The sequence below is a fragment of the Mobula birostris genome, chromosome 9, assembly GCF_030028105.1.
Source record: "Mobula birostris isolate sMobBir1 chromosome 9, sMobBir1.hap1, whole genome shotgun sequence".
In the NCBI taxonomy this organism is placed as follows: Eukaryota; Metazoa; Chordata; class Chondrichthyes; order Myliobatiformes; family Myliobatidae; genus Mobula; species Mobula birostris.
The window spans coordinates 16,041,755-16,054,712 of NC_092378.1; the positions used below are offsets into that span (position 1 = coordinate 16,041,755).

At 43.4% G+C, this 12,958-nt stretch overlaps 1 protein-coding gene across 1 annotated transcript in view; it reads left to right on the forward strand.

Moving 5' to 3' along the window:
* The first annotated feature begins 207 nt into the window (after positions 1-207).
* The window catches only part of dyrk2 (dual-specificity tyrosine-(Y)-phosphorylation regulated kinase 2), a 54,628-nt gene continuing 41,877 nt past the window's right edge, over positions 208-12,958 (forward strand). Inside the window, exon 1 of the mRNA XM_072267541.1 lies at positions 208-281. The gene's annotated coding sequence lies outside the window, so the exon portion shown is untranslated. The remainder of the gene's footprint in view (positions 282-12,958) is intronic.

Below are 12,958 nucleotides of genomic sequence, written 5' to 3' on the forward strand. Positions count from 1 at the left end.
TGGGAATTCTTAAGAAATAGTTAGCCAACATCAGAAACTTCAAAGTTCTCCCAGAGTCTGAATTTAAGAATCTATTTCTAATTGGCAAGTTATTTATAGGCTCCTCAGGCTCTTCAAACGATGCCGCCTAACAATCTTCTGATTTAATCTTAACCTAACCACAGGACAATTTACAATGATCAATTAACCTACCAACCAGTACGTCTTTGGACCGTGGGAGGAAAATGAAGCTCTTCAAGGTATTCCTTCTCAAGGGTGTGGGTGAGCAGCCAGAAGTCTTGGTACGTATTGGCACCAATGTCATAGGTAGACAACTGAGGAGGTCGTGAAGAGAGATTTTAGGGAGCTAGGTGGGAAGCAGGGCCTCCAGGGTAGTAATAATCTCTGGATTACTGCTTGTGCCACATGTCTGTGAGGGTAAGACTGGGATGACTTGACGTGAATGTGAGGCTCAGAAACTGGTGCAGGGGCAGGAGGCAGGGGTTCAGATTTATGGATTATTGGGATCTCTTCTGGGGAAGATATAATCTGTACAAAAAGGATGGGTTACGCCTGAACCCAAGGGGGAAGCAATATCCATGTGCACAGGTTGGGTAGAGTTATTTGGGTGGGTTTAAACTAATCTGGCAGGGGGTTGGGAACCAGAGTGATCGTGCTGAAGATGAGGTAGCTGGTTTACAAACAGAGACAATGTGCCTTGGGACTCCTAACAAGGAGATACTAAGGATAGGGCAAAATTGTAGTCAAGAGGATGAGTTACAATGTAAAAGGTGGACAGAATTGTAAAAGGTGAATACAGGACAAAAGATGTTATATTTAACTGCATGCAGTTTGTGGAATAAGGTCAATGAACTTGCAGCACAATTACAGATTGGCATGTATGACGTTGCAGGCATCACTGAATCATGGCTGAAAGAAGATGGTAGCTGGGAGCTTAATGTCCAAAGCTACACATTATATCGAAAGGACAGAGAGGAAGGCAGAGGGGGTGGCGTGGCACTGTTGGTAAAAAATGGAAGAAGTGACATAGGGTCAGAAGGTGTTGAATCATTGTGGATAGAGCTAAGGAACTGCAAGGGTAAAATGATCCTGATGGAAGTTATATGCAGACCCCAGACAGTAGTAAGGATGTGGTCTACAAGTTACAACAGGAGATTGAAAAAGTATGTTGAAAGGGCAATATTACAATAGTCATGGGGTTTTCAATATGATTGGGGAAATCAGATTGGTGCAAAAGTTTATGAATGCCTCTGAGGTGGCTTTTTAGAGCAGCTCATGGTTGAGCCCACTCAGAGATAGTTATTCTGGACTGCGTGTTGTGCAATGAACTGGAAATGAATAAAGAGCTTAAGGTAAAATAACATTTCGGGGAAGTGATCATAATATGATCCAATTCACTCTGAAATTTAAGAAAGAAAAGCTGAAGTCAGATGTATCAGTTTTACAGTGGAGTAAGGGAAATTACAGAGGCATAAGAGAAGAGTTGGCCAGAATTGATTGGAAAAGAATACAGGCAGGGATGATGGCAGAGAAACAATGGCTGGATTTTCTGGAAGTAATTCAGAAGGTGCAGGATATATACATCCTAATGATGAGGAAGCATTCCAAAGGCTAGATGATACAACTGTGACTAAGAAGAGAATTCAAAGGTAACATAAAAGCCAAAGAAAGGGCACATAATACAGCAAACATTAATGGGAAGTTAAAGGTTTGGGAAGGTTTTATATACCAACAGAAGGCAACTAAAAACACATTAAGAAGGTAAAGATTAAATTCAAAAGTAAGCTAGTCAATAATATTAAAAAGAATACCAAAGCTTTCGTCAGGTAATTTAAGTATAAAAGAGAGGCGAGAGTGGATACTGGATTGCTAAAAAGCACTGCTGGAGAGGTAACAATGGGGGACAATGTAATGGCGGGGCAGACAAACTGAATAGTATTTTGCATCAGTATTCATTGTGGAAGACACTAACAGTCTGATGGAAGTTCCAGATAAAGCGTGTGAAGTTCCATTACTGGAGCGAAGGTTCTTGGGAAACTGAAAGGACTGAAGGTAGATAAGTCAACTGGTGTATAACCCAGGGTTCTGAAAGAGATGGCTGAAGAGATAGTGGAGGCATTACTAATGATCTTTCAAGAATAAGTAGATTCTGGAATAGTTCCAGAAAATTAGAAAATTGAAAATATCACCCCATTCTTCAAGAAGGGAGAAAGGCAGAATAAAGGAAACTATAGGCCAATTAGTCTGACCTCGGTGGTTGAGAAGATGTTGAAATCGATTATTAAGGATGAGGACTCAGGATACTTGGAGGCACATAATAAAATAGGCTGTAGTCAGTATAGTTTCCTCAAGGGAAGATCTTGCCTGGCTAATCCATTAGAATTCTTTGGGGAAATAACAAGCAGGATAGACAAAGGAGAATCAGTTGATGTTGTGCACTTGAATTTTCTGAAGGCCTTTGACCAAGTACCACACACGAAGCTGCTTAACAAACTATGAGCCCATGGTATTACAGGAAAGATTCCAGCATGGATAAAGCAGTGGTTGATTGGAAGGAGGCAAAAAGTGGGGAAAAAAGGGAGCCATTTCTGGTAGGCTGCTGTTGATGAATTGTGCTCCACAGGTGTCAGTGTTAGGACTAATCATTTTTATGTTATAGTCGGTGATTTGGATGATGGAATTGATGGGTTTGTTGCAAATTTAACAGACAATACAAAAATAGGTGGAGGGCAGGTAGTTTTGAGGAAATAGGGAGGCTACAGAAGAATTTAGACAGATTAGCAGAATGGGCAAAGAAGTTGTAGATGGAATATAGTGTCAGGAAGTGTATGGTCATGCACTTTGCTAGAAAAGATTAATGGTTGATTAATTTCTAAATGGATAGAAAAATCTGAGGCACAGAGGGATTTGGGAGTCCTGTGTTCGATTCCCTGAAGGTTAATTTGCAGGTTGAGTCTGTGGTGGGGAAGGCAAATGTGATGTTAGCATTCATTTCAAGAGGACGAGAATATAAAAGCCAGGATGTGATATAGAGACTTTATAAAGCACTGGGGAGGCCTCACTTGGAGTATTGTGAGCAGTTTTTGGCCCTTTACCTTAGAAAGAATGTGCCAAAACTGGAGAGGGTTCAAAGGAGGTTCATGAAAATGATTCCAGGATTGAATGGCTTGTCATTTGAAGAGTGTTTGATGGCTCTGGGCCTGTATTCACTAGAATTTAGAAGAATAAGGGGTGACCTCATTGAAACATATTGAATGGTGAAAGGCCTTGATAGATTGGATATGGAAAGGATGTTTTCTATGGTGGGAGATTCTAATATCAGAGGACACAGCCTCAGAACAGAGGGACATCCTTTTAGAATGGAGATGAGGAGGAATTTCTTTAGCTAGAGAGTGGTGAATCTGTGGAATTCTTTGGTACAGGCAGCTGTGGAGGCCAAGTCTTTATGTATATTTAAGGTAGAGGTTTATAGATTGATTGGTCAGGGCATGAAGGGATATAGGGAGAAGGCAGGAGATTGGGGTTGAGAGGAAAATTGGATCAGCCATGATGAAATACTTTATACTTTATACTTTATTGTCGCCAAACAATTGGTACTAGAACGTACAATCATCATAGTGATATTTGATTCTGCGCTTCCCACTCCCTGGATTACAAATATTAAATATTAAAAATAGTAAAAATTAGTAAATATTAAAAATTTAAATTATAAATCATAAATAGAAAATAGAAAAATGGAAAGTAAGGTAGTGCAAAAAAACCGAGGCAGGTCCGGATATTTGGAGCGTACGGCCCAGATCGGGATCAGGATCCATTCAGCAGTCTTATCACAGTTGGAAAGAAGTTGTTCCCAAATCTGGCCGTACAAGTCTTCAAGCTCCCGAGCCTTCTCCCGGAGGGAAGAGGGACGAAAAGTGTGTTGGCTGGGTGGGTCGCGTCCTTGGTTATCCTGGCAGCACTGTTCCGACAGCATGCGGTGTAAAGTGAGTCCACGGATGGAAGATTGGTTTGTGTGATGTGCTGCGCCGTGTTCACGATCTTCTGCAGCTTCTTTCGGTCCTGGACAGGACAACTTCCATACCAGGTTGTGATGCACCCTAGAAGAATGCTTTCTACGGTTCATCTATAAACATTAGTGAGGGTTTTAGGGGACAGGCCAAATTTATTTAGTTTTCTCAGGAAGTAAAGGCACTGTTGTGCCTCCTTGGCAGTGAACTTTGCTTGGTTGGACCAGGTCAGGTCATTTGTGATATTGACCCCAAGAAACTTAAAGCTTTTGACCTGTTCCACTTGCCCACCACCGATTTAAATTGGGTCGTGTGGTCCGCTACTCCTTCTGAAGTCAACAACCAATTCCTTCGTCTTGCTGACGTTGAGGGATAGGTTATTGTCTTCACACCATGCCACCAGGTTCTTAATTTCCTCTCTGTACTCAAACTCATCATTACCCGAGATACGGCCTACAATTGTGTCATCAGCAAACTTACATATGGAGTTTGATGGAAACTTGGCTACACAATCATGGGAGTACAGTGAGTACAGCAGGGGGCTGAGTACACAGCCTTGTGGGGCACCGGTGCTCAGAGTGATTGTAGAGGAGAGTTTGTCCCCTATTTTTACAGCCTGGGTCCTGTCTGTGAGGAAGTTGAAGATCCAGCTGCAGATCTGAGTGCTAAGGCCCAGGTTCCAGAGCTTAGGAATCAGTTTAATTGGAACGATGGTATTAAAGGCAGAGCTGTAGTCAATGAAATGGAGCCTTACGTATGCATCTTTATTCTCAAGGTGTTCGAAGGAGGAATGTAGGGCCAGAGAGATGTCATCTGCCATTGACCTGTTGCTTCGGTAGGCGAATTGCAAAGCGTCGAGTTTGACCGGTAGGCTGTTGTTGATGTGTGCCATAACCAATCGCTCGAAGCACTTCATAGCAATTGATGTCAGAGCCACAGGTCGATAGTCATTCAGGCATGCCACCTTGCTCTTCTTCGACACTGGGATTATTGTTGCCTTCTTAAAACACGAGAGGATCTTAGACTGAAGCAAGGAGCCGTTGAAGATGTCAGCAAACACTCCACCTTGCTCCAATAGTGGAGCAGACTTAAGGTTGCCAACTTTCTCACTCCCAAATAAGGGACAAAAGTAGCAGTCAAATATGGGACACTTGTGTTTACCCTGAAAAAGACTACCATGACAATGAAGCCTTGCGTGGGCACCTATATGCGCATGCGTGACGTGAACATACATGACATGCGCATGCGTGTACGTGCCAATTTTTTTTCTACAAATCGGTTTTGGCTTAATCTTCCTGCTCTGTTAGGTGAAACTACACTATATATACATTATTTCTACTTTATATAGGCTGTGTATTTATCATATCATTCCTGCTTTTACTATATGTTAGTGTTATTTTAGGTTTTATGTGTTATTTGGTATGATTTGGTAGGTTATTTTTTGGATCTGGGAACGCTCAAAAACGTTTCCCATATAAATTAATGGTAATTGCTTCTTCGGCTTATGAATGGTTTCATAGGAACACTGTACCTTAGCGGGAGAAATACAGGACAAGGGCGGTCCCGTATGGGATAAACCAATTTAGCCCAATATACGGGATGTCCTGGCTAATGCGGGACAGTTGGCAACCCTAAGCAGACTTGATGGGCCAAATGGCCTAATTCTGCTCCTATACCTGATGGTCACCCAGAGGAAACCCACACAGTCACAGGGAAAATGTAAAATCTCCTCACAGTCCATGGCAAAAGTTGAATCCGGATTGCCTGTACTATAAAGCTTTGTGCTATACTATGCTACCGTGCCACCCCACCCCCACCCCACGCTACCATACTATTAATAACTCAGGCTCTCTACTTCAGTAACATCCTCATGAATCCTATCTATTCGTCCTTGAAAGAGTTCAAAAACTTGCTGTCTAAGGATTGGATAATGATGGCCTACCTCGGATCAGAGCGTATCCCTGGGTGGAATGTGCCCAGCCTATCAGGACTTTATTACAATGTTACTGCTCAGTTAACACAGCAGCCAGTTCTGTAGTCTGTCTTTCCTCTCAAGTATCACAGTAATTTCATGACAATAGTTAGTAGTAAACCTGAACTCCATAGCTTATTATCAGGAGCAGCGTAGCTTCCGCAGGCAGTCTTCACTATCACAGAGGTGTGCTGCAGTCTACATCCCACGATAGTCAGGATCTTTTTCATAGGTCGAGGTGACAATAGAGACCTTAAGCCTGAAAGAACTTAACAGCAGACCCAAGGACGGCTTTTATCTTGCTACTATGAGACTACTGAATGGACCTCTCGTGTGATAAATGGACGCTTGACTTCACAATCTACCTCAGCTGGCTTTGCATATTGTCTGCCTGCTCTAGAACTGTAACGCTCTATTCTGCATGTTGTAATTGCTTTTCTCTTGAACTGCCCCGATGTACTGATGTGATGAAGTGATCTGGGATGGCATACAAAACAAAGCTTTTCACTGCACCTCCATACATGTGACATTAATAAACCCATTACCAGCTACCAATTAAAGGAGGTGTGAAGGGTAAGATTTTCAATGACTCTCTGGAACAATCTGCCAGTGGAGGTATTTATATATTTCAAGATACGGCAGGCCCAATGAGCAGTACTACCCAGCAATTTAACACTAGTCTAATCACAGGGCAATTTACAGTTATAATAAGAATAACTTTACTTCTGGAACACTTTTCATACAGATAATGTGGTTGAAATGCTTTACAATGGGATAAAAGTACAAATATGGCGCAGCGATTAGCGCAATGCTTTTATAGATCTGGATGTTCAATTCGCATGCTATTCTGTAAGGAGACTCCATATGTCACCCCCATGGAACGTCTGGGTTTTCCCCGGGTGCTCTGGTTTCCTACACTGTCCAAGGAGGTACCAGGTAGGTTAATTGGTTCGCTGTAAATTGTCTCCTGATTAGATTAGGGTCAACCAGGGTTGGGGCGGCATGGCTTGAAGGAATGGAAGGACCGACTCCCAGCTGAATTCCACTCCCCATTCCCTTTCCGATAGGTCCATCCACGGACTCCTCCACTGTCGTGATAAGGTTGGAGGAACAACACCTTGTATTCCGTCTGGGTAGCCTCCAGCCTGATGGCTTGAACGTCGATTTCTCAAACTTCCAGTAATGCCCCCATACCCCCCCTTCACCATTCCCCATCCCCTTTTCCCTTTCCAACCTTATCTTCTTGCCCGCCCATCGCCTCCCTCTGGTGCTCCCCCCTCCCTTTTCTTTCTTCCATGGCCTTCTGTCTCTTTCACCAATCAACTTCCCAGCTCTTTACTTCATCCTTCCCCCTCCAGGTTTGACCTATTGCCTTGTGTTTCTCTCTTCCCTCCCTCCACCTTTTAAATCTATCGTCTAGCTTTTTTCTTCAGTCCTGCTGTAGGGGTTTGGCCCAAAACATTGACTGTACTCTTTTCTTAGATGCTACCTGGCCTGTTGAGTTCCTCCAGCACTTTGTGTGTGTTGCTCAGATTTCCAGCATCTGCAGAATTTCTCTTATTTTATTAAGTTAGAACTGGGACCTTATTGACATCAATGCTGAGCTTAAGGCCACTGATAACTTTGGTAAGGGACATCCCTGTCCTGTGGTTTGCTCTAAAACCGGACTGAAGCTTTTCCAGAGTATTGTTCTCATTCAGAAAGTTGTTGAGTTGGTTGAAAATGACTTTCTGAAGAACCTTGCCTGGGAAGAAAAGATCTGATATAGGCCTGTAGTTAGCTAGTACCTCACTATCAAGATTTGGCTTTTTAAATAGAAGATTGCCAGCTGTAGTTTTGAAGGGATCTGCAAAAACTCCAGTTTCAAGAGAACTGTTAATAATTTTCCTAACAGAATCAAAAACATTAAAAGAATCCTTCAAAAGTGTGGTAGGAACAGGGTCTCAACAGCAAGTAGATTGTTTACTCTTTTTACAATCTTATAGAGTTATGAATTGGAAATATTTGTACTTTTTGACATTATTGCCTTTTTTTTATGAGGTTGGCTGTAGAGGTTACCGGTATTGTAGCTATGCTACCCCTGGTGGAAGTAATTTTGATGATGAAAAATATTGCAAATTTCTCACATTTTGTAGCAAATGCTTGAATGAGGACATTATAGGCTGGGGCAGGGTTCAACAGTCGGTTTATTCTTGAATGGCCATTATTCTCTGTAATAATCTTGGAAAAACAGGCTCAAAAACTAGAGGATAAGCATTCTGAGAATTCCAAGAGAAATTGGATTTAGGAGGGTGTTAAATGATAACGCCGATCACAGGCTCCATATCACAAATTTTAAACGTATGCACCTCAAAATTTGAAAAACTTGAAAAAGGAAAAGGGAATTGCCTTTTAAACTCATGAGAGAGTTTCCATCAAGTTTTTGCAGTTGATGTTTTTGTAGTTGGCAATTTCTCTTTACGAGGTCGAGTTGCTAGCTCGACGCTCAACCCAGCATGGATGGAAAGTGTGCAAGGGAGCCGGCTGGGTTCGAACTCGGGAGCCTTCACTCTGAAGTCCGGCGCTGATGCCACTACGCCACCAGCTGGCGACAGACAGTAGATTGCACCTGAAATACTTTTTGAACACAGTGGCAAGCCTGCCACCTCCTCGACTAGGCCTTGATATATAAAAATATCATTGTCGGGGGCACAGTTCAGATAACTGGCTGCATTCATTTGGCTTTTACCAGATCTCAGCGAAGAACAAAAGATCAAGGTCTGTGGAGGTAATAAATCAGTAAGGTGAAAGACTTACTTGAAGGGGATCTCACATTTTGAAGAGAGAGCTTAAACAGAGTAGCTTGGAGTGGTGCAACAGGAGAGGTAGATTTTAAAAGTAGAAGTTTATTTCTGTTAATGCCTTTTATAGGGTCATCCTATCTGGGGGCCCTGCCAGTGACAATGGTCTGAGTAGGATACGTAATATTTACAGAACTGGTGGAAGGTGAGGAAGAATTAGTTTGGGATGGATCATATGCACCATTGATTGGAAATAGTCAGACACATCGGTTTGGCAGAGTGCAGTGGAATATTTTTGCAGACAGTATCCGTGAGCCCAGACTGTTTGGATGAAGACCATCAGGTTTGAAAAATATGACGTTCCTAAAGTAGATTAAAATTGTCAACGAAGCCAAAGTTTGGCACTCTACATTGTATCTGAAGCCAATTATGCAGACTGAGGAGCCTGCTGAAATGCCCAGAGCCACGGCCAAGCATAGGAATTGGTCTGGAGATAAAAATATCCTTGTCACTTATTTTTAGAAAGTCAAACAATGATACTTTTTACAGAGGGGTAGTCAGTTAGCTTGGGTGGTGGGGTGGAGGTACATTTCTAACAAAGGAGGTGTAAGGCTCTTCTGCCTCTGCTGGCCTGCAGATCATCCTTGGGCAAGGTGTAGCACCTGAGTAGACCCCACTGAGGGTCGTGTGAGTCCATGGGAGCAGGTGGTGGATGGTCGTATGAACAGGAGGGGAATATCACAAGTCCTGGTTCTGCGACCACTGATGTCAGGTGGATCTTCTCCATGGATTGTCACCTTGTCGTGTTGGAGAAGCTTGCGTGGTCCTGAGATCCCGAGAGCGATGCTGTCTGGAGCTATGCTCCTGGTAGGGTCACCCATGGCGGTAAGGTCGAGGGTGAGGTCCCTGACAACGAACAATACAACCAAGACCTCAACGGTGGAACAGGCAGACAAAGTTACTTCGAACTCAGCGGCTGTGAAGGCGGATGAAGGCTGCAACAAATCCATCAGCTCCAATCGTCATGGTTTACATGCCATTGGAATCAGTTGGTTGATTTGTGAAGTACCGTATGTTTCTTGGAGTGCAACATCAAGAACACGTTAAACAAATACACGCACATGCGTCAGAACAAAGACCGTCATCCTCGACCTCGAGGGATAGCCAAGACGACAGATGGACAGTCTCTGAAGTGTATTGATAATGGCTGGGGTCACCCATCTTGTAAAGACACAGCCCAGAAGAAAGCAATCACAAACCACTTTTGTAGAAAAATTTGTCAAGAACAATCTTGGTCAAGACCATGATCACCTGTATTGTACATCAAGGCAACTAAATCGGTTAGCATTATATCAGAGGGTACATTATAGAAACATAGAAAATAGGTGCAGGAGTAGGCCATTCGGCCCTTCGAGCCTGCACCACCATTTATTATGATCATGGCTGATCATCCAACTCAGAACCCTGCCCCAGCCTTCCCTCCATACCCCCTGATCCCCATAGTCACAAGGGCCATATCTAACTCCCTCTTAAATATAGCCAATGTACTGGCCTCAACTGCTTCCTGTGGCATAGAATTCCACAGATTCACCACTCTCTGAGTGAAGAAGTTTTTCCTAATCTCGGTCCTAAAAGGCTTCCCCTTTATCCTCAAACTGTGACCCCTTGTTCTGGGCTTCCCCAACATCGGGAACAATCTTCCTGCACCTAGCCTGTCCAATCCCTTTAGGATTTTATACGTTTCAATCAGATCCCCTCTCAATCTTCTAAATTCCAACGAGTACAAGCCCAGTTCATCCAGTCTTTCTTCATATGAAAGTCCTGCCATCCCAGGAATCAATCTGGTGAACCTTCTTTGTACTCCCTCTATGGCAAGGATGTCTTTTCTCAGATTAGGGGACCAAAACTGCACACAATACTCCAGGTGTGGTCTCACCAAGGCCTTGTACAACTGCAGTAGTACCTCCCTGCTCCTGTACTCAAATCCTCTCGCTATAAATGCCAGCATACCATTCGCCTTTTTCACCGTCTGCTGTACCTGCATGCCCACTTTCAATGACTGGTGTATAATGACACCCAGGTCTCGTTGCACCTCCCCTTTTCCTAATCGGCCACCATTCAGATAATAATCTGTTTTCCTATTTTTGCTACCAAAGTGGATAACTTCACATTTATCCACATTAAATTGCATCTGCCATGAATTTGCCCACTCACCCAACCTATCCAAGTCACTCTGCATCCTCTTAGCATCCTCCTCACAGCTAACACTGCCACCCAGCTTTGTGTCATCCGCAAACTTGGAGATGCTGCATTTAATTCCCTCATCCAAGTCATTAATATATATTGTAAACAACTGGGGTCCCAGCACTGAGCCTTGCAGTACCTCACTAGTCACCACCTGCCATTCTGAAAAGGTCCCGTTTATTTCCACTCTTTGCTTCCTGTCTGCTAACCAATTCTCCATCCACATCAATACCTTACCCCCAATACCATGTGCTTTAAGTTTGCACACTAATCTCCTGTGTGGGACCTTGTCAAAAGCCTTTTGAAAATCCAAATATACCACATCCACTGGTTCCCCCCTATCCACTCTACTAGTTACATCCTCAAAAAATTCAATGAGATTCGTCAGACATGATTTTCCCTTCACAAATCCATGTTGACTTTGTCCGATGATTTCACCGCTTTCCAAATGTGCTGTTATCACATCTTTGATAACTGACTCCAGCAGTTTCCCCACCACCGACATTAGGCTAACCGGTCTATAATTCCCCGGTTTCTCTCTCCCTCCTTTTTTTAAAAGTGGGGTTACATTAGCCACCCTCCAATCCTCAGGAACTAGTCCAGTATCTAACGAGTTCTGAAAAATTATCACTAATGCATCCACTATTTCTTGGGCTACTTCCTTAAGCACTCTAGGATGCAGACCATCTGGCCCCGGGGATTTATCTGCCTTCAATCCCTTCAATTTACCTAACACCACTTCCCTACTAACAAGTATTTCGCTCAGTTCCTCCATCTCACTGGACCCTCTGTCCCCTACTATTTCTGGAAGATTATTTATGTCCTCCTTAGTGAAGACAGAACCAAAGTAATTATTCAATTGGTCTGCCATGTCCTTGCTCCCCATAATCAATTCACCTGTTTCTGTCTGTAGGGGACCTACATTTGTCTTTACCAGTCTTTTCCTTTTTACATACCTATAAAAGCTTTTACAGTCAGTTTTTATGTTCCCTGCCAGTTTTCTCTCATAATCTTTTTTCCCCTTCCTAATTAAGCCCTTTGTCCTCCTCTGCTGAACTCTGAATTTCTCCCAGTCTTCAGGTGGGCCACTTTCTCTGGCTAATTTGTATTATATCGGAGACTTCAGCACCGGGAAAACAAACAGTCACATATAGCTTTGACTTGATGTTACTGATGATGGAATCACAGATCAGCGTTGTTTGGAGGTGGGGGAGGAGACCGTGGAATCTTTTGTGGCAGGTGGCCCAGGCAGTGGCCCGAAAGCTTCCCTGCCTCAGAGTGTAGTGACGTACCTATTGGCGGTCTGGTTCAACACACAGCTGCTGGTGATAAGCATCTCGCCACTTGCCAATGACCAATTAACCTACTAACTGGTACATCTTTGATCTGCGGGAGGAAACTGGTGCGGGCAGAGGAAACCCATGCGGTTCACGGGGAGAGGGTACAAGCTTCTCACAGACTTGCTGGAATTGAACTCCAGATTCTGGAATGCCTCAGGCTCTAGTAGCGTCGTGCTAACCGCCATGCCACTGTAGTGCCAAAGGAGGTGGAGGAAGACACAATGATAATATTTAAAAGACATTTGAACATGTACTTTGATAGGAAAACTCTGCAGGGACGAGGGTCCAATGCAGGCAAATGGAATGAAGGTAAATGGACATAATGGATGAATGGACAGGACCCTTTTCTGGTTCTATGAATCAGAAAGAGAGGGTCGGAGAGGGAAACTCCACTGGAGCAGGGGTTCCCAACCTTTTTTATACCATGGACCAATACCATTATGCAAGGGCTCCGTGGACCCAAGTTTGGGAACCCCTGCACTAAAAGGAAGGGTTACCTAAAACCGGAAACTATGAACGAATTTAACATAAACTAGTTATAAATTTTCAGGCAGTGAGGTGGCACCAACAGAGACTGTTTCAAATGAAAATCCGGGAATCTGACCTTGTGAAACT